Source organism: Pleurodeles waltl, chromosome 4_2 (assembly GCF_031143425.1).
Source record: "Pleurodeles waltl isolate 20211129_DDA chromosome 4_2, aPleWal1.hap1.20221129, whole genome shotgun sequence".
NCBI lineage: Eukaryota > Metazoa > Chordata > Amphibia > Caudata > Salamandridae > Pleurodeles > Pleurodeles waltl.
In genome coordinates this window covers 333,441,042-333,468,416 of record NC_090443.1, presented here as the reverse complement: position 1 = coordinate 333,468,416, position 27,375 = coordinate 333,441,042, and the positions used below count along the sequence as shown (strand labels likewise).

Here is a 27,375-nt window from a genome sequence, read left to right as displayed (position 1 = left end):
TTTTTATGCTGCGTGGCTCCGTTGTGTGGATTTTCACTCAGGTTCTGCCAGCTTCTCCTTCCAGGGGACCAGGGACTGGATGTGGCACCACTTGGCAATTCAGGGGGTCTCAGCAAGCGAGCCCAAGTGCCGGAAGATGATGTCCCTGAGACTTCTTAACAGAAGGCAAGCTCAGTCCAAACCCTTGGAGAAACTTCACAAGAAGGATACACAGCAACATCTAGTCTTTGTGCTTTCTCAGGCAGAACCAGCAAAGCACTCCTCCTCACAACTCTTCAGCTCTTCTCCTTGGCAGATGTTCCTCTTGATCCAGAAGTGTTCTAAATTTGTGGGGTCAGCAGTCCAATACTTATACTCATTTCTGCCTTTGAAGTAGGCAAACTTCAAAGGAAAGTCTTTGTAATGCACAAGACTCTGCCTCTTCCTTGCCCTGCTACAGCCACACACTATGGGGTTGGAGACTGCATTGTGTGAGTTCAGGCACAGCCCGTTCAAGTGCAGGTGTCAGCTCCCCCCTCCCTCTCTAGCCCAGGGAGAATCATCGGGATATGCAGGACACACCTAAGCTCCCTGTGTGTTACTGTCTAGAGTGAGTTCACAAACAGCCCCACTGTCGGTCTAACCCAAACATGTATTCAGAAGCCAAGCAAAGGCACACAATGATTAAGCAAGAAAATGCCCACTTTCTAAAAGTGCCATTTTCAAACAGGCAATGTAAAAAACAACTTTACCAAAATATTTATTTTCAAATTGTGAGTTCAGATACCCCAGACTCCATAGCTCTATCTGCTCCCTATAGGAAACTGCACTAAAAAGATATTTAAAGTCAATCCCCATGTTAACCTATGGGAGGGATAGGTCTTGCAATAGTGAAAACCGAATTTGGCAGTATTTCACTATCAGGACATGTAAGACACCAGTACATGTCCTACCTTTTAAATACACTGCATCCTGCTCATGGGGCTACCTATGACCTACCTTACGGGTGACTAACATGTAGTAAAAGGGAAGGGTCGGGCCTGGCAAGTTCAAATTGGCAGTGCAAAACTAAACACAGACACTGCAGTGGCAGGTCTGAGACATGTTTACAGGGCAACACGTGGGTGGCACAGTCAGTACTGCAGGTCCACTAGTAGCATTTGATTTACAAGCCCTGGGCGCCTCTAGTATACTTTACTAGGGACTTACTAGGAAATCAGATATGGCAACCAGGGATAACCAATCACAGTCACAATTTACACAGGGAGCACTTGCACTTTAGCACTGGTCAGCAACTGTAAAGTGCCCAGAGTACCAAAAACCAGCAAAACCTAAATCCAGCACACAGTCAAAAATACAGAAAGCAGAGGCAAAAAGGCAGGGAAAACCACACCAAGCATGCCAGGCCTAACACTGTATAACAAAAATGTGGTGAACTGAATCTCATACAAGTAAAGTGCACAAATGAATATAATGTTTCATGTATGCCGCATTCAATCACTGTTTGAAAATGTTTGTTATAGTATTTTTAAGAATTATTATTATTTATAATCATTTTATATTTAATATAAGAGTACGTACAGAAACCATTTTATTCAAACGTGCACTTGTGCTTTTTTAACTTGGCCGGAGTGAAGGCCCACATTATTCCTGTATTTTAACTTCAATGTGAAGTTAGCTTTTTAAGTGTTTTTCTGAAGCTGCAAGTGCTGAGACTAATAAGGAGCCTATTGTGTGTGAGAGATAAAGTCTGAGGAACGCGTTACACGGATGGAAGGAGTATCCTGAATTGGCGGTTATCATTTTGAAATTCCTGAGCGCAAGGCTTTACTAATGCTACATAGAATAAACTTAAAGTAGATAATGTTACCAATTATTCTTTTGATCTATGACATTGTTTTTCAGAAGAAGAGTTTGAAAATGATGTAATCTTTGGAGGGATTGAGATTTACATGTAGTTTAGTTAGCGAAAGCTTTTTAAAATATTAGAGTAATTAGGGATCTAGATTCAATGGTTAGACTGGAGTATTTGATTTTGGATTTTAAACATCAAATACTTTTTTTGATTTTCTGCATTGTCGCTTTGGAGATATTGGTATCCCATCTGCTAATTTGCTTCAATATTGTGCAACGTTTTAACTCTCCTTTAGTGATTCAGTGTATCTGTTCCATGTTTTTGAGACTCATTTATGTAAGTTTGTCTTTGAGTTTGTAATACGGCCCTTTGAAACTTCAAGCAGGTCTCCGAGATTGAATATGTAACCATTTGGTTGCACTGTAATTGATCTTGAATAGTTTAATGTGAGTCTCTTCACCCCTTGTAACAGAGAAGAAAAGATTAATCGGCGTCAACAATTACAGATATCTTCCAAGCTGGATCAGCAGCTAATCTTAAACATTCCCTGGCGGCAGTAACATTGGATGCGTTTGATTGAGTGGATTGGCAATATGTAATGCACTCTCTTCACTGGCCCGGCTTCAGCCCTGGATTCCTGCAACTCATTTCTTTACTATATCCTATACCCCTGTTCTTTTGTTCTGCTCAATAGTGTACAATCTTCCTACTTTCCCCTACACAGCGGTACAAAGCAAGGTTGCCCTCTATCACCACTGCTTTTTGTTCTTGCTCTTAAACCTTTTTTTATATAGACTGATGCATTCTGATGCATTTTCTGGTTTTCAGGTAAGTAAGGCTCATATCAAATTTATGGCTCACGCAGATGACAACTTAGTCTACATCTCCAAACCAGAAATCTCTCTTCCTCACTTTTTTGAAGACTTAAGTTCATACTTGAAGGTGTCAGGTTGTAAATTTATTACAGAAAAATCTGAGGCAATGCCTCTGAATAAGTTCTGCTTTAAACCTTCTTTTGCTGGGATGGGTCTCTCCTGGAACCCTTATAAGATCAACTGTCTACGAACCCTATACTGGAATAATCTCAGAGATACACTACATTCTAATATGAAAGCCCTAACTAACGCAAGGTTGGCCCCATCTGTTTTTGTCATGATGGGGTCGCCTTGACACTATCAAAATGATGGCACTGCCACTCATTAATTTTGATCTATTAAAGTCCCACATAAATACTTCATATCTATTGATAAACAACTTCTACCTAATTTCTTATGGAACAGAAAACCACATTGTGTTTCTTTACAATGCCTAAAAATACTAAAATTTGCCAAAGGGGTCAACTTCCCTGACTTTTCATGCTTTCACAAAGCCCATGGTATTAAACAGCACCAAAGCTGTTTTCTTGACCGTCCTGACTCTCCATCCACACTGTGGCACCACCTGGAATTAACCCTAATCTCTCCATTCTCTTATACTTATATCATGCATATGCTGCAGCCCCCTAAATTTTGGGTTCCAGCAGTTATCTCTCATTCTTGTTCTCTTTTCAAGCCTTACTTGGTGGCTCACTTCCCCCCCCATGAGCAATTCCTCCAAAGTCCTATTTGGTATAATAAGAAGATAGTTGCAAACGGTAAAACAATACTTTGGCGGAACTGGATAAACAAGGGTTTATTCACTACTTCTAAATTGCTTCTTGATAATACAATAATTCCATTTACAACCTTTTCCTCTTTCTTTAACCTCTCCCTCCAATATTTCAAACAATATCAGCTTTTAGAATCACTGTTGGTCCCTAATTTGGGACCCCTCCCTACCTCTTCCATACATGGAGGTGCTCTGCAGTCTTCCCACAATCGTACAATTCATGTTGCCAGGGCTTCATTAATATTTAGAACTCTGATAACTCCCTTTCCGGATAGACCGAAATCCAAATTGGAACTCTTATGGGAATATGATTTAGGCCCTCATTATGACATTGGCGGTAAATCCCGCTTACCGCTGCAATGCCAGTCACCAACATACAATCGCGGAGGCAAACATCAGTTCGCCATATTATGACACACACACACTAAACCGACAAAATACTGCCACAAACACAAATCTGACAGAGTAAAGGTAAGTGGTAAAGTGTTGGTACGAACACCCACACCGTCATGCCAACAAAACAACACCCTCCACATTATGACCCACGAATCACCACAGCGGACATTTAATGGCATTAAACCACTGGCGGTACACACCGGCCACCCAAAAACAATACAACACAACATTGGCCCATACCAAAAACACACACCTGAAACTAATACACACACCACCCACAGCACTATAAAACACACACCGATATAACCCACAACCCTTTAGGTAAGTGAAAAATAGCCAAGAGACAGACACGCTAATCACAGGCACAAATACACACACCACTAACACCCAGCCCTCTGTCACGCACTCCACACCCCACCACATCATTCAACACCCACTGCACAACACACATCACACAACACCCATGTCCCCAGAAAGGCACCACTGTTTCACAGATGAGGATTTGCAGGTCATGGTCGAGGAAATAGTCAGGGTAGAGCCACAGCTGTTTGGAACACAGGTACAGCAAATATCCATAGCAAGGAAGATGGAGCTATGGCGGAGAATTGTGGACCGGGTGCATCCAAGAACAACGGTCGACATCAAGAAGAGGTGGAATGACCTACGGGGGAAGGTACGTTCCATGGCAGCAAGGCACTAGCTCGCCATCCAGAGAACTGGCAGTACTCCCACCTCCTCCCCCACAGCTGACAACATGGGAGGAGCAAATCTTGGCAATAGCGCATCCTGAGGGACTCACTGGAGTAGCCGGAGGACTGGACACTGGTGAGTCAAAATGTATGACCTATCACCCCGATACCTGCATGCTACCTCACCCACTCACCCTGTCTCCTAACATTCCACTCCATCCCACACAGTACACCTAAAAGTATGACTAACCACAATGCCAGGCCCTGCATGCCATACCCACTGCATGTACAGCCCTCTCAGTCCTGTATGTACACCCACTGCCTATGCACGCACAACTAACAAGCCCACAATCAATCACCATACACAAACAAAGGTGGCAGGGCAACAGCAATGATATAGGGGAAGCTAGGGATGTAGAATATGTCACAGACATGATGCATAATACATCACTTACATCCACACAGGTGCCACAGCCAATCCCAGCGGCGAGGAGGTGCCACGGCTATCCAGTCCCCCAACAGAAGATGCCCCCAGTGATGACAGTAAATCTGGACATCTGGATCTGGATGAACTTCCTGGCCCATCAGGGACCAGTGGTCAGTCGGCCACCCCAGCCCACTCATAGTCCACCACAGAGCCTCCCCCCTCAGTATCCAACACCACAGCATCCACCCAAGGTCCCCACACCTCTGTCCCCAGGACACGTCAATCAGAAGTGTACCCACCTGTACAGGTACCCCAGTGCACACCTCACAGGCTAGACAACGAGGGTCCTGGGGTCAGTGGCAGTGGGCACACCATTCAGGGGACACAGGCACAGGGGAACAGGGACACTGGGAGGACAGCTGTGCACCAGGGGGAGGACAGGCCCAGGAAACCGACTGTCCTGGAGGCACTCACTAATGTCCTGGGGGCTTACCAACAATCCCAGGACAAGATGGGCCAGATTTTTGACATCATGCAGGAGAACCAGCAGCTGCAGGAGGTACACCCTCAGGAGATCAGGAAAGATTTGCAGGCTCTCAAAAACACCACCATGGTCTCCATAGCAGGGGTGCTGGCTGATATGGCCAACATAATGAGGGAATATACAGCAAACCAGCGGGGCTCTTCCACTACCCAGTTCACTGAACGGCCCACCACATTTGCTGCAGGTAGTGGACAGGAGGCTCTGCCGCGGGACCTGCAGGCCACCAGCACCCCTCCCCCTGCAGAAGGTGGACCACCCCACAAACTTTCCCTGCGATCCAGACAGATGCCAGAGACACTTGCCAAGACCAACGCCAGGAAATGAGACCCTCCTGAATGTCCCTCTTGTGTCCCACTGTGTCACCTTGTCCACTTTGAACTGTCTTTGCTCCCCTTCCTATGGCCCCTTGGACACTGGACCTGTGCTACAAACAGACTGTACCAATACCCTGGACTTACCTCTACTATCACCCCATTCCATTGCACTATTCCATCTATACATTTCACTACAATAAACACCCTTGAACACAACTTGAGTGATAGTGTTTTATGTGATGAAAATGTGCACTTATGGTAACAGTTACATCTTGTGCAAATGACCTGAACTCTGTGATAGCATACAAATAATGAGCTGTAGCTGTCTGTTGTCATCACATCAGTACACAGTTGTTATAACACCAACATCTGCAAAATGAGAAGGCATAGGTGACAGTCAGTTGAGATGCACAGGAAGTGAATGCCATCCTGCTACAGCCACACTGAAAACATGAATAATCAGAGGAATGGTCATTTCCACTGTCTCACCTGTGTGTCATTGGAAGTACTGACGTATAACTGATGTTCTGTTGTCCACATCCTCATCCCCTGCCTCCTCATCCTCACTGTCCTCAGGGTCCACTGCTGCCACAGGGGCATTTCCAGTCTCCTCCTCCTGCAGATAAGGCACATGTCGTCTGAGGGCCAAGTTGTGCAACATGCAGCATGCTACAACTATCTGGCAAACCTTTTCAGGGGAGCAGCAGAGGGATCCACCTGTCAGATGGAGGCATCTGAACCTGGCCTTCAGGAGGCCGAAGGTACGTTCTATGAGCTGCCTGGTTTGCCCATGTGCATCATTATACCGATTCTCAGCCCCTGTCCCAGCATTCCTCACAGGGGTCGGGAGCAACAATAGGTTTGGGTAGCCAGAGTCACCTGCCAGTTTTGAGGGACAAACATTAGCCTTACACAATGGTATGGGGGACGACTCCTGAAGGCATACACAGACATACATTGGGTGGGGACTCCGGGTCACCTATTAGCCACACCCTGTGTCTCTGTAGTTGTGCCATCACATTTTGGATGCTGCTATTCCTCAGGACGAAGGCGTCATGCACCGACCCAGGATACTTGGCAGTAACGTGGGAGATGTACTGATCCACCAGGCACACCATTTGCACATTAAGGAGCATATTTATACTCGGTTTGTGCCGTCTAGCGCCACATTTATAGAGTGAGAGTCATTTTTTTACTGTGGAAACCTACCTGGCGTTAATGTATGTATGTATGTACTGAATATTTATAAAGCGCATTCCGGCCCGAGGGCATCGAAGCGCTAACTGGGTGAGGTGAGTCGTCTTAACAAGGGGACTACCAGACTTATTGCGGAAAAAGCCAAGTCTTGACCAGTCTCCTGAATATTAGATAGTTATGTTCTTGCCTCATGTCCAATGGTAAAGAGTTCCAGATTTTAGCAGCCGCGATGGTAAATGCTCTATCTCCCCACTTCACTTTCTTAGTGCGGGATGTTTGAATTCGATAGGAAAAGGCCGATCGCAACAACCGATTAGGCCTGTACCATTGCAGCTTGGTGGTTAAAGCCTTAGGCCCAATCCCATGGACAGCCTTGTGGGTGATGCAGAGAGCCTTAAAAGAGAGCCGCTGGATTACCGGAAGCCAGTGTAGATCTCTAAGGCACCTCTTGATACAGGCCCCGCGAGGCAATTTTAATAAAAGCCTAGCAGCAGTGTTCTGCATTAACTGTAGCTTGTTCAGTGATTCTTTATCCAGGTTGAGCAAAAGCGCATTCCCATAGTCCAATCTAGAAATGACTAAAGCCAGAATGGCAGTAGTTCTGCAAGGTAGTGGAATGAAAGGAAATATTTTTTTTAATTTCTTCATAGTCCACATACAAGTCTTAATTATCTGGTTGACCTGAGGTTTGAATGACAATTGATCGTCAAACAATAATCCTAAATTTCTTGAGGTAGACCGTGGTACAGGGAGAGTTCCACATTCTTCAGGCCACCAGCTAGAAGACCAATGTTCCCTTCCAATTCCTAAGCAAAGAATCTCAGTTTTTTCACAATTGAGTTTCAACCAGTTGGTCTTCATCCAATTATTCACTGCTGTCATACAGGCGTTGAAGCGGATGGCCACTTCCTCCAAGTCTTTATTAATAGGGATAATAATCTGAGTGTCGTCTGCATACGAAGTGGGAATAAAGCCGAAAGAGCGAACCAGCTCTGCCAGCGGTGCCACGTACACGTTAAACAGCGTAGGGCTGAGAGAAGAGCCCTGAGGAACCCCACACGGCAAGAGGTAGGCAGGGGATCTAAAATCGCCACTGCTAACTGTGGCCCACCTGTCTGATAGAAAAGATTCAATCAGCTTAAGGGCCTGGTCTCTAATGCCTACCTGATGAAGACGGTCTAGCAGGATGTGAGGGGCAATGGTGTCAAATGCTGCCGACAGGTCCAGTAGCACCAGAAAGACCCCCTGCCTCTCATCCACCAATCTGCGTATAGTGTCAGATGATGCAATGAGAGCTGATTCCGTGCTGTGGGATTTCCGAAAACCATGTTGCGAGCTGTCTAAGCCCTTTGAGGCAGACAGGAAATCAACCAATTCTTTATTAAGATGTTTTTCCAGGATTTTGGCCGCATAGGGAAGAAGGGCTATTGGGCGTAGATTCGTCAGGTCATCGGGTTTGCCAGCCACCTTCTTTTTTAACGGAATAATAGTAGTTTCTTTACATGCCCTAGGATACAAGCCCGTTGTGAGAACTTCCTGAATAATAGGGGCCAGCATAGATGCCGCTAGCTCTGGAACTAATTGGAGGATGGCCGGGGGCAGGGATCCATAGGGGAACCTGATTTACATTCCAAGAGTAGCTTACACATAGCCTCTTGAGATGGCATCTTAAACCTTGAGAGTAAAAGTGGCTTGTCTGGCAACCCGTTTAGTGTCACCACAGGGTGCAGGTGTGTAGCTAACCAGGGAGGGGAATTGGCTTGTTCCTTGTCCAACCTAAAGCTAGAGTAGATATCGAGAACTTTACATTCAAAGAATTTAGCTACTTTATTGCAAAAGTCTTGGGAATTTTCTACTTTAGGAGTACCTGAGGGAGTGGTGAGAACATTGATGGTTCTAAATAGCTCTCAAGAAGAGTTGGCTGCCTCGCTAATTTTACGTGTGAAATAATCCGATTTGGCTACCCGACAGGCTTCTTTGTAAATGTTTAGTGCGAGCTTTAGCTCCACCCTCTCGGTTTCTCGAGAGCTGAGTTTCCAACAGCGCTCCTTCTGCCGGTATATTCTCTGTAAAATTTTGAGGTCTTGAGAGAACCATGGTTGATTTGGTTTTTTCCTAGTGCGGGGAACAAAGATCCTCGACGGTGCTAGCAAGTCCATTGCCTGTGTAATGCCCAGATTGAATCTAGCAAGTGGTGACAGCGTGGACGCCTTTAGATCATTCCAATTATGTATTAATGTTATTTTCAGAGGTTCTGCTTCAATATTTCTCCAGGATCTTATCAGTTTTTTCTGAGGAATGGGTATTATAGGCTGCTGCCTGACCAAAAATTTAAACGTCAGGAGAGCGTGATCCGTCCATTCTAACGGGGTCGTTGAAAGATAAAATTCTTCCTCGGGGTGGGTAAAAATCCCATCTAGAGTATGGCCAGCTCTATGAGTGGCCATCCCGTCCTTTAGGACCCAATCCAGAGCCGCCATAAGGTTGAGAAATTCCACAACCAGCAAATCACTCGTGTTATCAAAATGGATGTTAAAATCTCCCAGGATGATTGCTTTAGGGGCCATGATTAAAGGTTCCAATAATGAAGTCCATATCGAGAGGAACCTAGAAGCAGGGCCGGGGGGCCGTTAAATTAACAGGCCTTCAAAGACCAGAGATTTGTCAAGGAGGAGTTTAAAGGCCATAGCTTCGCAGACCTCTGGCATGTGGCTAGCACTATTCCAAGTGCAGGTAAACTCAGACCTGCAAATAATGGCCAGGCCTCCTCCTCTTCCTCAATTCCTGTCATAGAAAGAGAAGCCGGTAGGGGCCGCCTCAATAAAATCAGGGTCCGAATCAGGCCTCGCCCACGTTTCTGTTAAGAAGAGACAGTCTATGTTGAGAGTGAGAATAAGTTCATTAATTTCAAATTTGTGTTTTGGGAGGGATCTAACATTTATAAGGGCAAAAGAGCCCACAGCTCTAAAGTCCCTTACAACTCCACCCAAAGCATGTTCTGAATTGTTTCCTCCTGCTCCCCAAACTCCCTGGGTTTTCTGCTTTCCCACCATTAATGGTATAGGCGCCGTCCAGCTACACTGCGCACACCTCCAGGCAAAAGTAATGTCAGGGATAAGTGTGTGCGTGCACCGGGGGCCCGCCAGATTCTTGAGTTCCGCTATGGTGTACCTATTTTTTCCAGTGCAAGATGCAAAGTTCCTGGCCCTCTGACCCGTACTGGCGCAGACGGGCGCAGACGGGCGCAGACAGGCTTGCCTTTGGTGCGCCTTCGGCGCGCCAGCGGAGCGCCCGCTGCGTGGCCGTGTTTGAGCCGTCATTTATCCCCCCTTGATGAGGCAGATCCACTAGACTGCAAACCGCGGTTTCTGCCAAGAAACAGGAAGTGGGCTCTAACCGGCCCAAACTTCCTGCACCGAATGAGACCGGAGCCTCAGAAAACCATCGGCAAAAATATCCCTTCCTCAAGAGAGTATTATCCAGGTAAGAAGGGAAGGTGCTTTCCCAAAACTACAAATTGAGGCACATTTAAATAAATTCAACTTCTAAAAGTCTTCTAAAATCGAGCATGCAAGGTAGGCGTTCCTGGGCAAAAAATGACTCAAAGGCATTTGCGCCTTATTCATAGTATGCACGGGGGCTTAAAAAATGACTCTAAACCGGTTTAGAGTCATTTTTTAACGTCTGGGTCAGGGCAGACGTTAAGGGACCTGTGGGCTCATTTCCATGGTCTCCGACCATTGAAACAGTCCACAGGTGCCCTTCCCTGCCCCCAGGGACACCCCCTGCCACCCTTTCCCACCCCTTGAGGACACCCATGGATGGGGGGACCCATCTACGGTAAGTAAAGCTAAGTTTGTTTTTTTGTGTGTTTTTTTTTACGTAGAAGTGGCATAGAGGGGCCTAACTTGTGCCCCCCTACATGCCTCTGTGGCCAATGGCCATGCCCCAGGGACAGAAGTCCCCTGGGCATGGCCATTGGGCAGGGGGGCATGACTCCTGTCTTTCCTAAGACAGGAGTCATTTCCATGGGGGTTGTGCGTCAAAAAATTATGCTAGTCAGGTTAGAGTCTATATTTTGGACTCTAACCTGACTTGCACCATTCTTTGGCGCACAAGCCCCAGTCTTCCTTACGCCTCCGCTGCCCAGTTAGAGTCATTTATTTTTACGCTAACCAGGCCGCAGCGCCGGCTACCGTCATTCCATAAATATGACGCCCGGTTGGTGCGTTGGAATGGCGGTAGCCGGCGTTATACTTTTTGACGCAAATCAAAAGTATAAATGTGGTCCTGAGTGAGTGGAAACTCTTCCTATTCCTGAACACCTGTTCATTGTGGCGGGGGGCAGGTTGGGGGGGCAGACGCAATATGTGTTCCGTCAATCGCCTCAATAATATTTGGTATTTGTCCCATTGCATAGAATCCAGCTTTCACAGAGGCCAAATCTTCAACTTGGGGGGAAAGTGATGTAGCTGCACATGTGTTTGACCAAGGCAGATAAAAACCCTTGCCAGCACAATTGAGAACATTGGCTGTGACATTCCTGCTGCCAAGCCCACTGCCACTTGGAAAGAGCCAGTTGCCGGAAAATGAAGCACTGATAGAACTTGCAAAAGAGGGGGGAATCCCAGTGGGATGGCGGACAGCTGATATCAGATCAGGCTCCAATTTTGCACACAGCTCTGTGATTGTGGCCCTGTCCAGTCTATAGGTGAGTATAATGTGCGTGTCCTCTAGTGTAGCTAAGTCCACCAGGGGTCTGTACACAGGGTCTTCTCTCCTCCTCCTATTCCTCCACAGTGGTAGGTATCTAAGGGACACAAGAGTGAGTAGGGTGTCACAAATTGAACAATGGAACCACCACCCCAGTGTACTTAGAGCATGTAGGTAATCGGACAATGTGAATGGCAATGTATGTGCAATTTACAGCAATTACGCAGTTTCTAATTTCTGAATGTTGTCCACCACCATAAAATGGCGACTGCCTGTCCTGGAAGTATGGACAGGTGGAAGTGAGGTAACTCCGCCGGCATTGGGTGTCATGTCGGAAGGCAGTCTTGCACTGTCGTGCTATTCCTCATTGGCTAAAATGGGGCTCTATAGAGTACAGTGTCCAATGGAGATCACCGGCAGCGGAGACGGTGTACACCAGCCTGGATGTGACTGCCATTTTCTGTCTAAAACCTCACTTGATTCCTGACGTTTCATAGGACAACACCTCCACTGCGTGTGCTGCTGTGACCTGTGTCTGGATCCTGCCATGGCCCGTGTGACCGGAGAAAGGGCCCCTGCCTTCACTTCGGAGGAGTTATAGTGCCTGGTGGATGGGGTCCTACCCCTGTATGGACAGCTGTATTGGCCTCCAGACCAACAGGTGAGTACACCGGGGCACGATGCATGTGACAAGGTTGCATGGAGATGTGTGTGCTAGCAGTGTGTCATTTGGGTGGGGGGTATGTCTGGTGGTAGTGTACATGCAGGGCTCGGGGAGATGTGTGTGCCAATGGAGATGGAAATGGTATTTGTGGGCCATATGTGTGACAGGCTGGATTGTATGGTTAATGGTGTCCTCCTGTCCGTATTACCTCTGCAGGTCAGCGCCCATCAGAAGAAGGGATTGTGGCATGCCATCGCCAAGGACGTGCGGACCCTGGGGGTCTATAGCAGGCGGAGCACCCACTGTAGGAAAAGGTGGGAGGACCTGAGGCGCTGGGCACGGAAGACCGCAGAGGCCCAGCTGGGGATGGCCTCCTAACGAGGGGAGGGTGCCCATCGGAACCTGACCCCCCCTGATGGCCCGCATACTGGCGGTGGCCTACCTAGAGCTGGATGGGCACTTGAAGGCAGCACAGCAGCCACAAGGGGGTGAGTACTGTGAGCATGACAACAATTATTGTTGGGTGGCATGGGCTCCTAGTGGTGGGTTTCAGTCAGTAGGTGCTCCTTAATGCCAGCTCAGCCATTGCCGCGTGATCCAGCTCAAGGTAAATTGATGTATAGCAAAATCTAGTAACCTAGCTAGGTTGAATTCCATGTGAGACAGGGCTTAGTGGGTTCCAGGAGGGGTGCAGTTGGCGGTGGTTGGCTCTCATCTTGCTGTGGCACCTAGCCAATGGAATGCCAGTACGATGCTTAGTGCCCAATCCTGATTCCTGTGTGTGATGGTAATGTGTATGCCAATTGTGGTGTTGGTGCTGTAATTGACCCAGTGCTCTCTTTCTCTCCCCCCTATTTTCTTCTGTTATCCTGTCCATTTGTGCATTACCATTATCTGGTGGAGGAGCAGGGGCACCAGCGACTGAGGGAACTGCATCCCACAGGACCCAGGAGGCAGAGTCCACCGACGCCAAGGGGATCAGTGGGAAGGAGGGCAAGGGGAGCACCATGGTGGAAACAGGTGGTGACAACACTGACTCTGATTCCTCCTCTGATGGAAGCTTCCTGTGGTGGCGGACACCTCTGGAACCACCCTAGCTACAGGTGCAGCTGCCACCCACGCACTAGCACCACCCTCCCAGTAGCACCTCACCGAGCTGCCCGTGCCCGCTCACCTAGAAGGGTGGGCATCTCCTTAGCCCCAGGCACCTCAGGCCCTGCCCCAGTGAACCCTGCTACCCTGAGTGAGGAGGCTATTGACCTCCTGAGATGCATCTCTGTAGGGCAGTCAACCATTGTGAATGCCATCCAAGGGCTGGCATCCCATATGAAGCAATGCAATGCATACCTGGAGGGCATCCATGGTGGGTTGGCGGCCCTACAGAGATCATTTCAGGCTCTGACCTCCTCTCTGATGTCAGCCAATGTCCCTGTTCCTACCGCACTCCCTCCAACTACCACTTCCCAGTCCCAGTCTCCTCAACCCCAACCCATCCCAGGCACAGATACAGACAAGCATGCACACAAAACATCACACAAGAGTAGTACAGTCAACACAGGCCACACACTTCAGGCCACAAGCACTCACAAACAACAGACAGTTGAACACACAACCACATCCACTGCCTCCACTGTCCCCCTTCCTCCTCCCTCACAGTAACATCCGCACTCAGACCTGCATGCACTACATCAACAGCCACCACCGCCATCACCACATCAAGCAGCACACACACCTCACTTGCAGACAACATCCATCCACGCGTCCCCTTTGTCCTCTCCCACTCTGTTTGCCCCCCTCCTACGAGACACAAACGCACGCACTCAGACACCCAACAGCCATCCACCTCACACATGCACTGTCCATGCACCTGTACCCAAGTTCAGCAGACGTACACCTCTGACCACCACTCCCTCAACCTCCACTCCCATCCCTCCTCTCACATCCCGCCCCAACGTCCCTAAGAAGCTTTTCCTTGCCCAACTTGACCTTTTCCCTTCCCCTCCACCCCGTCCTGACCGTATGAGCAGGGTCCTAACAACCCAGCCCAGCACCTCAGCCAAACAGTCTGCCAATGCTCCCATCAAATCATCAACTGCTGGCACAAAGGGGCCCCAGAGTGTGATGGCTGCCACTCCTATGAGGGCACACCTCTGGCTCAGAAAGGGAGGACTAGGGTGGTGAAAAGCAAGGGACAGGAGATGGGTACAGTGGAGGCAAAGCCTAGTCCTGGAGACAAGGATACAAGTGACATGTCAAAGGCCAAGGGGAGCCGTCACAACAGGGGACACATGGATCCCATTCCACCAGCAAAGAAAGGGAAGGTTACCACTCAACCACCAATGAAAGGGAAGGTTCCCACTCAACTACCAATGAAAGGCACGAGGCCCACTCAGCCACCAATGAAAGGCAAGAGGCCCACTCCACCAGCAGAGAGCAAGGAGCCCCCACCTCCAGCACAGGCACAGCAGCCCTCACCTCCAGCTGAGGCACAGGAGCCCCGACCTCTAGCACTGGCACAGCAGCCCTCACCTCCAGCTGAGGCACAGCAGCCCTCACCTCCAGCAGGGGGCAAGGAGCCCCAGCCTCCAGCACAGGCACAGCAGCCCTCACCTCCAGCAGAGGGCAAGGAGCCTCCACCTCCAGCTGAGGCACAGCAGCCCTCACCTCCAGCTGAGGCACAGCAGCCCTCACCTCCAGCAGAGGCACAGCAGCCCTCTCCTCCAGCAGAGGACAGGTAGGACCCCCTCCAGGGACTGTTGTACAAGGAGCCCCCTCCAGAACCAGTGGGCAAGTTCCCCACTTCAGAGACTGCGGCCTTGCACTCCCCAACAAAGACATATGGGCATGGAGCCCCCTCCAGAACCAGTGGGCAAGTTCCCCACTTCAGAGACTATGGCCTTGCACTCCCCACCAAAGACAAATGGGCATGGAGTCCCTCCAGAATCAGTGGGCAAGTTCCCAACTTCAGCTGAGGTGCCCCCACCCCTCCCCTTACCCCTGAGGTACCTGCCCATTTCCAACATGATGCCCCTGAACAGTGGATTCCAGATTGTGTCAGGAGTCAAGTTGGGCCTTGGAGTGTGCCCTGTGGCCATGTGGCCCTTTTGTACTTTGGACTGGCCATTTGCCCATTCTGGACGTTGTCGCCTGCATTTGTGTTCAGATGGACAATATGGTGGCTGTTGGCATCAAATTACAGGTTTGTTGATTATCATTGTGGTCCTTGTTTCATTTTAATGTGTGTCCTGTGACATTGGTTTAATTCGGCAGCTGGTTCTGTGTATGGTGTGTGTGTGTGAATGGTGTGTGTTGTGCATGTGTGTGTCACTCTCCTTTTCCTCCCTCCCTCCCTTGTGTGCTAGGTGGTTGTACTCACCGTCATCGTATTCGTCGGCATTGGTGTTCCAGCAGGGTCATGGCGTAGAAGAGCATCTGGAAGACTTAAAGTTCCGGTTCCATAGCAGCAGCGGAGTTCTCTGTGTACTTATTGGTAAGTCTTTCATTTTCTGTGTTATGTTTCTGCCAGGCATTTGATGGAGTTGGTACCACCCCGGAAATCCTTGCGGTTTGCTATGTCATAATATGGTGGACGGTACCTTGTCTGCCTACTGGCTGTTGATGGCTACCGCCATGGTCAGTGGTGTTAACTCCCTGGCGGTTGGTGTGGTACATTGGCTGTCTATGGGAGGTATCACCGCCATGGTCATAATTTGGTGGTAATTACCGCCAGCCTGTTGGCAATATTACCGCCACTTTAACAGTCACAGCTAATGTCATAATGACCACCTTAATCTCTTGTTGACCTATATCATTGTGGCAGAAAATATGAGAGATAATACATTCTACAGTACTTCTTGCCAACCTTACCCAAAGGCTTTATTATTTCTATAATAGACTATATTATATACCAGTACACTTATTTAAAATCAAGTTGCTCAAAAGTGATGTATGCTGGTGTTTCAATACCACTCCTAGTACCTATCTTCATACGTCTTTTCTCTATCCTAAGCTGTCTCTGTTTTGGGAAGAGATATGAACAAGAATGAGGGACATCACTGGCGTTCACACTCCATTTTCCATTGTGGTTTTATTTTTGGGTGGGTTAAGTAGTATGTGGCCTCTGAATAAACTAATCTGTAAACTGATTGATCAATTGATTGCTAATTGACTCCATGTGATTACCTCAAATTGGAAATCTACGGACAATATCACATTACAACAGTGGTGGAACTTGGTTTATTACAATCACTGTCTGGATCGTTACAATTTATATTCTGCATATCTGTCAGCAAAATGAGATGAACTTTGGGAACCACTGATTAAATATTTCTCTTTGCATGCTACTACTGCAACTTAATTGCCCAAAGCATTTTCACATATCAACCGCTGATGATTGTTAACACATTTTTAGGGTCGAGCCTGCTTTGCATGCGCTCGCGCATGCGTATAGCAGGGAGACTCTTATGTATTTAGAAAAGGGCTCCGAGCCCTGTCAACTTCACGTCAGTGCTTTTTATTGGTTCGTGGGCTTCCTTATTTAAATCAGCTTGCTTTCATTAGTCGAGGCACGCATATGTCATGCCTTTTCCGGTGGCTAGCCGTCCTCGAGCACAGCGACCAAGTACAGAAAACATGCGAGGCTCGCTGTTTTCCATCGGGCTCGTGGACTTTTTTTTAAACTAATTTACGAGCCTGATCTCGCTTGGCAGAAGTCGAGCGCTTTACCTACTTGATTTCACTTTTTCAGGTTACGTGCATAAATGCACTTTTGCCCGATAGGTGAAAAGTCGGGTTAGGAGTTTACAACGCGATCGGCTCTAACACGAGCAAACGCGAGACACGATGCATTGTAAATGCTTGTTACTTATTGCTTATACTGTTCTTGTTGTTCATGCAGTGTATTTCTACTGTTATTTTCTTTTTGTTTTGGGAAGTTTCTTTGCACAGGTTTAAGGTATGTACAGCTTACTTCTCTTCGCCTCTCTTTACTTCTCTTTACTCCTTTTCATTTTTCTCCTTTACATTCCTTTACTCTCTTTATTTTACTATCTCTTTTCAGCTTTTCTCTAAATAACACTTATTTAATCCAGTTAGCTGCTCAATATGGTTATTTGTATTTCTGATGTTAGCATGAATTTCAGTATCTAGTTACTGTATTATATCTAATTTCTCTTTGTATACTGGTTCACAGGAATTTATGTATATCTATTATTTAGTCAATAAAAATACTAAACTAAAAAAAGAATGTAATTGTTTTACTAGACATAGATGCCAAGGCTATGGGGCAACATTGCTTTGCAAACTTCGGAAATGAGAGTGTAACAGGGTCGGCACAACCCTGTTCAGCGTTGATGTCCCGGGACCTGTCGAACGGTACCCCGGGGGCACCGTCGAACACTCGGATATCCAGGGTAAAAGGAACAGAGAGCGAGGCAGATGGCGCGCTCCGGGAGGAAGAGAGGAGGAGAGCCGACAACGGGACAGAAACCAGCAGTGAGACGCCCGAGAGGAGCCGGTTCAACATGCTCTGAGACGCAGTCCCGGGAAACACCGCCACGAAGGGTCCGGACAGACGGCAACAGAACCAGCCACATCCCTGGAGGGACGTGGCTTACGCAGGTACGTGCCTGCCTTCGAAATCCATCAGGATACTGGTGGTAGGGGGAGGGAAGGTGGAAGTGGGATTAACACCGCTGGGAGAGGAGTCACCTCCCTAAAATAGTAGGACAGAAGTGGCAAAGTGTTTTGTTATTTGGATAGGACACACCTGGGCTCCACAAAGAATTACTTACGTTATAGAAATAAAAATAATAACTCTCTTGGAATATATATTTTTTTCTTCTTGGTTCTGTTTTTGCTTATTCACAAGTAGGTATACTTGCCTATGATTTCAGCCTACACCTTCTATTACAAGGGCCTATCCTCACTTGTTTGGTGTTTCCCCCGCACACCCTACCCCTTAAATGAGATATAGCGACAGGAAAGAAAAGGTTCACTTACCTTTGTTTTCAGTTTTGTTCTTTTTCCCTGGGCCCTACAATGGTGGACAACTTCACCGGAAGAGAACCCTAAAACAGAGAGGAAAACAAAGAAAAGGAAAGAACATCACTCTACCTTAAGAAAAACTGGAACCCAACCAGACAAAAAGAAAAAGGACAAAAGAAGAAGGAAACACCTAAATAGACTGAAAATATTTGATTTGTTTGAAAACCCTCATGACAGAAAGAAAATCAAAATAAAACTATATGATAAACCTGTGCAGTGACCAGTGGGTGAATTTGTCTTCCTCCCCCGGATATTAAGAACCCCTACAGAGAGATTTTCTACCCTTCAGTCAAATGGATTTAGAACCTCTGGCTGTAGAATAGATAACATTTTAACAATCTTAGTATTGAATAAACCAGTGATTCTCAAAGTGTGGCCCGGGGCCGCATGCAGCCGTCCCGATATTTACATGAGGCCTCTTGGTCAACAGAAGAACTGGACTCAATACAAACATTAAAAACATGCTAAATAAACAGGCGAGAACTTATTTTAAGGTAAAGTGAAGACACCTTGCAACAAACCTGTACAAATATGATAAAGTCTATTTAAAATTCAAAAAGGGTATTTAATTAACATGCAGAACCATTGCTCCTTACTATATGAGGTTATATCAGCACATTTAAGAAGTATTATTTTAAAAGTGATAGTTTTCAAACATGAATTTAGAAAGATTAATTCTTCCACCCACCCTGACAACAATGGCAATAGAGAACAATGAGGCTGATATAGCCTGTCGTTGTATAGTATGGTATAGCATGGCATTGTATAGTATGTTGTGGGATGGCCTGTCATATGGTATGGTATGGCTTGTCAATGTATGGTATAGTCTGTCATTGTATAGTAGGACATGTCATATAGTATTCTGTGAGATGACCTGTCATTGTATGGCATGATTTGGCTTGCCATGTTATAGTATGGTATAGTACAGCCTGTCATTGTAGGGTATGGCTTGTCATTGTATAGTATGCTATGGTAATCTATGTTACAATGTACACTTTAGTAACACAAAAAGATGATGGACGGAGTGCTGACAATGCAAACACTCACCCCCAGTCACAGATCTGGGTTTAATCCATCGTTCTTTTGCTCACCATGCCACCCCAGTTCGGACCCAGCCATATGCAAATCAGTCTTGACCCTGTTCCTCATGGGAACAGTCCAGCCCGAACTGCCAGGCCAGGTCCTCCCTGGACCGGAAACAAGCATCCTGGGACCGGTTTCAGGGTATCACCCTTCTTCAGCCAGGCTAGCTTGATTCCAGTGGCACAGTGAGCAAGGGACCCACGTCTGGGCATACCCTTCCCACTTAGGGCAACATTAGTAACACAAAAAGATGATGGACGGAGTGCTGACAATGCAAACACTCACCCCCAGTCACAGATCTGGGTTTAATCCATCGTTCTTTTGCTCACCATGCCACCCCAGTTCGGACCCAGCCATATGCAAATCAGTCTTGACCCTGTTCCTCATGGGAACAGTCCAGCCCGAACTGCCAGGCCAGGTCCTCCCTGGACCGGAAACAAGCATCCTGGGACCGGTTTCAGGGTATCACCCTTCTTCAGCCAGGCTAGCTTGATTCCAGTGGCACAGTGAGCAAGGGACCCACGTCTGGGCATACCCTTCCCACTTAGGGCAACATTAGTAACACAAAAAGATGATGGACGGAGTCAGATCTGGTTTTAATCCATCGTTCTTTTGCTCACCATGCCACCCCAGTTCTGACCCAGCCATATGCAAATCAGTCTTGACCCTGTTCCTCATGGGAACAGTCCAGCCCGAACTGCCAGGCCAGGTCCTCCCTGGACCGGAAACAAGCATCCTGGGACCGGTTTCAGGGTATCACCCTTCTTCAGCCAGGCTAGCTTGATTCCAGTGGCACAGTGAGCAAGGGACCCACGTCTGGGCATACCCTTCCCACTTAGGGCAACATTAGTAACACAAAAAGATGATGGACGGAGTGCTGACAATGCAAACACTCACCCCCAGTCACAGATCTGGGTTTAATCCATTGTTCTTTTGCTCACCATGCCACCCCAGTTCGGACCCAGCCATATGCAAATCAGTCTTGACCCTGTTCCTCATGGGAACAGCCCAGCCCGAACTGCCAGGCCAGGTCCTCCCTGGACCGGAAACAAGCATCCTGGGGCCGGTTTCAGGGTATCACCTTTCTTCAGCCAGGCTAGCTTGATTCCAGTGGCACAGTGAGCAAGGGACCCACGTCTGGGCATACCCTTCCCACTTAGGGCAACATTAGTAACACAAAAAGATGATGGACAGAGTGCTGACAAAGCAAACACTCACCCCCAGTCACAGATCTGGGTTTAATCCATCGTTCTTTTGCTCACCATGCCACCCCAGTTCGGACCCAGCCATATGCAAATCAGTCTTGACCCTGTTCCTCATGGGAACAGTCCAGCCCGAACTGCCAGGCCAGGTCCTCCCTGGACCGGAAACAAGCATCCTGGGACCGGTTTCAGGGTATCACCCTTCTTCAGCCAGGCTAGCTTGATTCCAGTGGCACAGTGAGCAAGGGACCCACGTCTGGGCATACCCTTCCCACTTAGGGCAACATTAGTAACACAAAAAGATGATGGACGGAGTGCTGACAATGCAAACACTCACCCCCAGTCACAGATCTGGGTTTAATCCATCGTTCTTTTGCTCACCATGACACCCCATTTTGGACCCAGCCATATGCAAATCAGTCTTGACCCTGTTCCTCATGGGAACAGTCCAGCCCGAACTGCCAGGCCAGGTCCTCCCTGGACCGGAAACAAGCATCCTGGGACCGGTTTCAGGGTATCACCCTTCTTCAGCCAGGCTAGCTTGATTCCAGTGGCACAGTGAGCAAGGGACCCACGTCTGGGCATACCCTTCCCACTTAGGGCAACATTAGTAACACAAAAAGATGATGGACGGAGTGCTGACAAACTGGAATGGCATGGGCAGCAAAAAACCGATGGATTAAACCCAGATCTGTGACTGGGGGTGAATGTTCGACAATGTTCAGCATTCCGTCCATCACTTGTTGTTTTTGCATTTTTCGCCCTAAGTGGGAAGGGTATGCCCAGACGTGGGTCCCGTGCTTCCCATGCCACTGGATTCAAGCTAGCCTGGCTGATGAGGGGTGAAACCCCGAAACCGGTCCCAGGATGCTTGTTTCCAGTCCAGGGAAGACCTGGCCTAGCAGTTCGGGCTGGACTGTTCCCATGGGGAACAGGGTCAAGACTGATTTGCATATGGCTGGGTCCAAACTGGAATGGCATGGGCAGCAAAAAAACGATGGATTAAACCCAGATCTGTGACTGGGGGTGAATGTTCGACAATGTTCAGCATTCCGTCCATCACTTGTTGTTTTTGCATTTTTCGCCCTAAGTGGGAAGGGTATGCCCAGACGTGGGTCCCGTGCTTCCCATGCCACTGGATTCCAGCTAGCCTGGCTGATGAGGGGTGAAACCCCGAAACCAGTCCCAGGATGCTTGTTTCCAGTCCAGGGAAGTCCTGGCCTAGCTGTTCGGGCTGGACTGTTCCCATGGGAAACAGGGTCAAGACTGATTTGCATATGGCTGGGTCCAAACTGGAATGGCATGGGCAGCAAAAAAACGATGGATTAAACCCAGATCTGTGACTGGGGGGTGAATGTTCGACAATGTTCAGCATTCCGTCCATCACTTGTTGTTTTTGCATTTTTCGCCCTAAGTGGGAAGGGTATGCCCAGACGTGGGTCCCGTGCTTCCCATGCCACTGGATTCAAGCTAGCTTGGCTGATGAGGGGTGAAACCCCGAAACCGGTCCCAGGATGCTTGTTTCCAGTCCAGGGAAGACCTGGCCTAGCAGTTCGGGCTGGACTGTTCCCATGGGGAACAGGGTCAAGACTGATTTGCATATGGCTGGGTCCAAACTGGAATGGCATGGGCAGCAAAAAAACGATGGATTAAACCCAGATCTGTGACTGGGGGTGAATGTTCGACAATGTTCAGCATTCCGTCCATCACTTGTTGTTTTTGCATTTTTTGCCCTAAGTGGGAAGGGTATGCCCAGACGTGGGTCCCGTGCTTCCCATGCCACTGGATTCAAGCTAGCCTGGCTGATGAGGGGTGAAACCCCGAAACCGGTCCCAGGATGCTTGTTTCCAGTCCAGGGAAGACCTGGCCTAGCAGTTCGGGCTGGACTGTTCCCATGGGGAACAGGGTCAAGACTGATTTGCATATGGCTGGGTCCAAACTGGAATGGCATGGGCAGCAAAAAAACGATGGATTAAACCCAGATCTGTGACTGGGGGTGAATGTTCGACAATGTTCAGCATTCCGTCCATCACTTGTTGTTTTTGCATTTTTAGCCCTAAGTGGGAAGGGTATGCCCAGACGTGGGTCCCGTGCTTCCCATGCCACTGGATTCAAGCTAGCCTGGCTGATGAGGGGTGAAACCCCGAAACCGGTCCCAGGATGCTTGTTTCCAGTCCAGGGAAGACCTGGCCTAGCAGTTCGGGCTGGACTGTTCCCATGGGGAACAGGGTCAAGACTGATTTGCATATGGCTGGGTCCAAACTGGAATGGCATGGGCAGCAAAAAAACGATGGATTAAACCCAGATCTGTGACTGGGGGTGAATGTTCGACAATGTTCAGCATTCCGTCCATCACTTGTTGTTTTTGCATTTTTCGCCCTAAGTGGGAAGGGTATGCCCAGACGTAGGTCCCGTGCTTCCCATGCCACTGGATTCAAGCTAGCCTGGCTGATGAGGGGTGAAACCCCGAAACCGGTCCCAGGATGCTTGTTTCCAGTCCAGGGAAGACCTGGCCTAGCAGTTCGGGCTGGACTGTTCCCATGGGGAACAGGGTCAAGACTGATTTGCATATGGCTGGGTCCAAACTGGAATGGCATGGGCAGCAAAAAAACTTTGGATTAAACCCAGATCTGTGACTGGGGGTGAATGTTCGACAATGATCAGCATTCCGTCCATCACTTGTTGTTTTTGCATTTTTCGCCCTAAGTGGGAAGGGTATGCCCAGACGTGGGTCCCGTGCTTCCCATGCCACTGGATTCAAGCTAGCCTGGCTGATGAGGGGTGAAACCCCGAAACCGGTCCCAGGATGCTTGTTTCCAGTCCAGGGAAGACCTGGCCTAGCAGTTCGGGCTGGACTGTTCCCATGGGGAACAGGGTCAAGACTGATTTGCATATGGCTGGGTCCAAACTGGAATGGCATGGGCAGCAAAAAAACGATGGATTAAACCCAGATCTGTGACTGGGGGTGAATGTTCGACAATGTTCAAGGGTATGCCCAGACGTGGGTCCCGTGCTTCCCATGCCACTGGATTCAAGCTAGCCTGGCTGATGAGGGGTGAAACCCCGAAACCGGTCCCAGGATGCTTGTTTCCAGTCCAGGGAAGACCTGGCCTAGCAGTTCGGGCTGGACTGTTCCCATGGGGAACAGGGTCAAGACTGATTTGCATATGGCTGGGTCCAAACTGGAATGGCATGGGCAGCAAAAAAACGATGGATTAAACCCAGATCTGTGACTGGGGGTGAATGTTCGACAATGTTCAGCATTCCGTCCATCACTTGTTGTTTTTGCATTTTTCGCCCTAAGTGGGAAGGGTATGCCCAGACGTGGGTCCCGTGCTTCCCATGCCACTGGATTCAAGCTAGCCTGGCTGATGAGGGGTGAAACCCCGAAACCGGTCCCAGGATGCTTGTTTCCAGTCCAGGGAAGACCTGGCCTAGCAGTTCGGGCTGGACTGTTCCCATGGGGAACAGGGTCAAGACTGATTTGCATATGGCTGGGTCCAAACTGGAATGGCATGGGCAGCAAAAAAACGATGGATTAAACCCAGATCTGTGACTGGGGGTGAATGTTCGACAATGTTCAGCATTCCGTCCATCACTTGTTGTTTTTGCACAATGTACACTTTAACAGGAGAAGGCACAATAGGAGCGACCAAAACAAGCAAAAAATGCTGTGCAAGATAATGTTATTTTTATGCTAGAATGTTATGTCCAGTCAGTAATCTTGCAAACATAAACCAATTTAAAGCACAGTATGTTTTTGTATAAAGCATGTTAATCATGTCCAAGACACTCCATAAATCATGAAACATATACCAAAAATGCACTCTATTACAAACTGAATGAGTGATTAATTAGTCGCGATAGCGCGAATCCGACATTGGCAGAGCTTGCAAGCGTATTATCTAAAGTAAATCAACTCTGTCAGTATGTGCAGCATGGCAGTGAATCATTTAGTTAGACTTGAAACCCGTGTGTTGCCAACTGTGGGTTGTGGTTTATTTAAAAAAAAAAAAGGTGGGGGGAGTACTATAGCTGCCCAGAGGCACCTGATGCGCAGTGCAGTGTGAACCAACGGGTTTTCGTTGTTGTTGGCACAGATTTTGTAACCTCAACTCTTTGTGAAACAATGAAGGGAGATTTTTTTTCTCAGGCCATGCTTTTCAAAGTAAACAAATACTTCTGGCAGATCTACTGATTAAAGGACAGCATGTCATTTGACGGTTAAAGAAAATGGAACATACATCTACCAGCATAAAATGATAGCCACTCAAGTCCCCTTTTGCAATGAAAGGTCTCAAAATGCCCAGATTTGGCAAGATCAAGGCCATAATAAGAAAAACATGTGACGTCCTTTAGAACAAAAGTCAACCAATTACAAAGAACAAGCTGCAGGCAACCTAATAGGCCCAATTACTATTTCAATGCCTTTCAACTCGTGCATCTAACTAATGCAAGCTTGTTGGGGAGGTTATTGGTTTAGAGAATCACTTGGTCACGGACACACTAAAGCATGAGACTATTGGTCTGATTTACATGTTAGTGGGAAGGGAACTCCATTGCAGAAGCAACGGCCCTCCCTCCCTACCAACATAATGCCCCCCCCACCCCCCCCCCCCCCCCCCCGGCAGGTCTATATACGGGCGGCCCTTAAGTTTGGCCATGGCAGAGACTACTCTGTCTTCGTTGTGGCCAGACTTTTCAAACAGCCCTGTGGGGGGTAAGGGTTGTCAGAGAAATGGCTATATGTCCACCTGCCCAATTAGGATGGGCAGACATATAGCATTTTTTTTTTACTGTCTTTCACTCCCAGGAGGTGAGGAGCAATAAAATGCATCTAATGCTACAGCCGCCATGGGAGATGACTATCATGGTTAAGGAGCATTCTTTTTTTTATCTACAGAAAGAAAATCTAATTTGGGGATTTTATTTTTGTAAATAAAAAAATACTGTTTGGTACAGGGCTGCATCTAGTTGATGTAGCCCTGTTGCAAAGAGTAAATGCACTGAAAGGAACCGCCGTGACGGCGGTTCCTGACAATGCTTTAATAAATTAGTGCCTGCTTGGCGGTCATTTATAAATTAGCCAGGCTGCCCCTCTGCCATGGGGTCAGAGTATTTTACTCCATCTCCATGGCACAATGGTAGACCATCTGCCTAAGTATAAATCGCCTTCAAAGTCTGAGCTGGGACTGGAAGGTGGAGGGTTTAAAATTATTGCATGAGGGGAGGGCAGTCTCCCCAGACACTCTGAAATTGTAAACTGTGAAGATGATAGTTCACGAGCACCAAACACACACACCACACAGGATGTTTTTCAAGGCGGGCATGAGATCAACAAGCAACGACTTAAAAGGAGGGATGGTGTTTAAGCAACAATGGCAGAGGAAGTAAAAGATAGTAACTCAATTCCACTGTGAGAAGCGGAAGGACACTAATAAAAAACAATCAGTACTTGGTCCATGTTCCACAGAAGGTAGAACAAACGGAAATAAAATTAAACTGGCACTCACTGACAATCAGGAGCCAGCAACTAAGAGTGGGACAATGAATGGTAATTAATGGGTGGGCTCCAAGCCCCTTTTAAGCGAGGTTAATACAAAATGTCTTGTGACAGTGCCTCCGCTGTCACAGGTGAGACCTAAAAACTGCTTTTTTACAATTCTGTTCCCATCTAAGAAGTGAGTCTGTCATTAAAAGCTGCTATTCAGAAGGTGATCTGTCCTGAAGTGAAATCATTTGATAAGCCATGGCAGAATGTTTAGACAGGCACATTCCAAGGCTCACTAGAACTGTTGCAGATTCAGTCACATCATATACTGTATCCAGTGCTTTGGTGACTCTGAATTACTGTAACATGTTTATTATTGATTCTTATCCGTGTTCCCCTAAGTAAGAGTATTTGCATGCAGCAAGTACAAACCTTATTATCCATAAAATAAATAGGCTACTGTTACTTCTTCTCCAAATGTGGAATTTAGGGCAAAAAAGCCCTCTATTTTTACTGCTTGGTCTGCAGAGTATGTCTTACTGCAAAGAGTCATTGGAACATATTTTTCATGTCCGATTTTAGCTGCTGAATGCAGATTCTGATCGCATCTTTCCTTTTTACATCGAGCCTACCACAAAGCACTTTTATGACAAAAGTAGTATTTATATACAAATATAAAGTGAAACACGGCACACCAAAAAAAATACACATTCTTCATAGGGCCAGCACTCTAGTCTTGTCTGGGTAAGATCCTGAGTCCCACTCCCCCATCTACTGACAGTGGTTATTACCCATTTATGTGAGGTAATATTCAGGTTAGGGCCATTAGCGAGTATGAGTCCTAAATGTTTCACAGTGGCTTTGTAGAAGTCAAAGTGTCCCAGCCCTGTTAGTCAGATCGATTTCCCACAGGGCTCTGCGGGCCAGCGATTAGTCTTACTGGCTCCCTTTGGTGTTTTGATATGGAAGACCCAAGAGCTTTCGACAGTCTGGCATCAGAGTAGAGTGGGGCAGACGCCAGCAATAAACAGCAGTCTCACTGCTGCAGACAAGGCAGCTTGGTGTCCACAGTGCTTCTCCAGTGGTACTGTAAGTTCCTCTGATCCCGACGGTAGGTCTTGGGCAGCTG

The 27,375-nt window shown here is 47.7% G+C and overlaps 1 long non-coding RNA gene across 2 annotated transcripts in view; it reads right to left on the bottom strand.

Moving 5' to 3' along the window:
* LOC138292643 (uncharacterized) overlaps positions 1-27,375 on the bottom strand; it is a 101,627-nt gene that overhangs the window by 42,877 nt on the left and 31,375 nt on the right. For both annotated transcript variants that reach the window (XR_011202745.1, XR_011202744.1), the window contains exon 3: positions 18,426-18,493. This is a non-coding gene — a long non-coding RNA (uncharacterized lncRNA). The remainder of the gene's footprint in view (positions 1-18,425; positions 18,494-27,375) is intronic.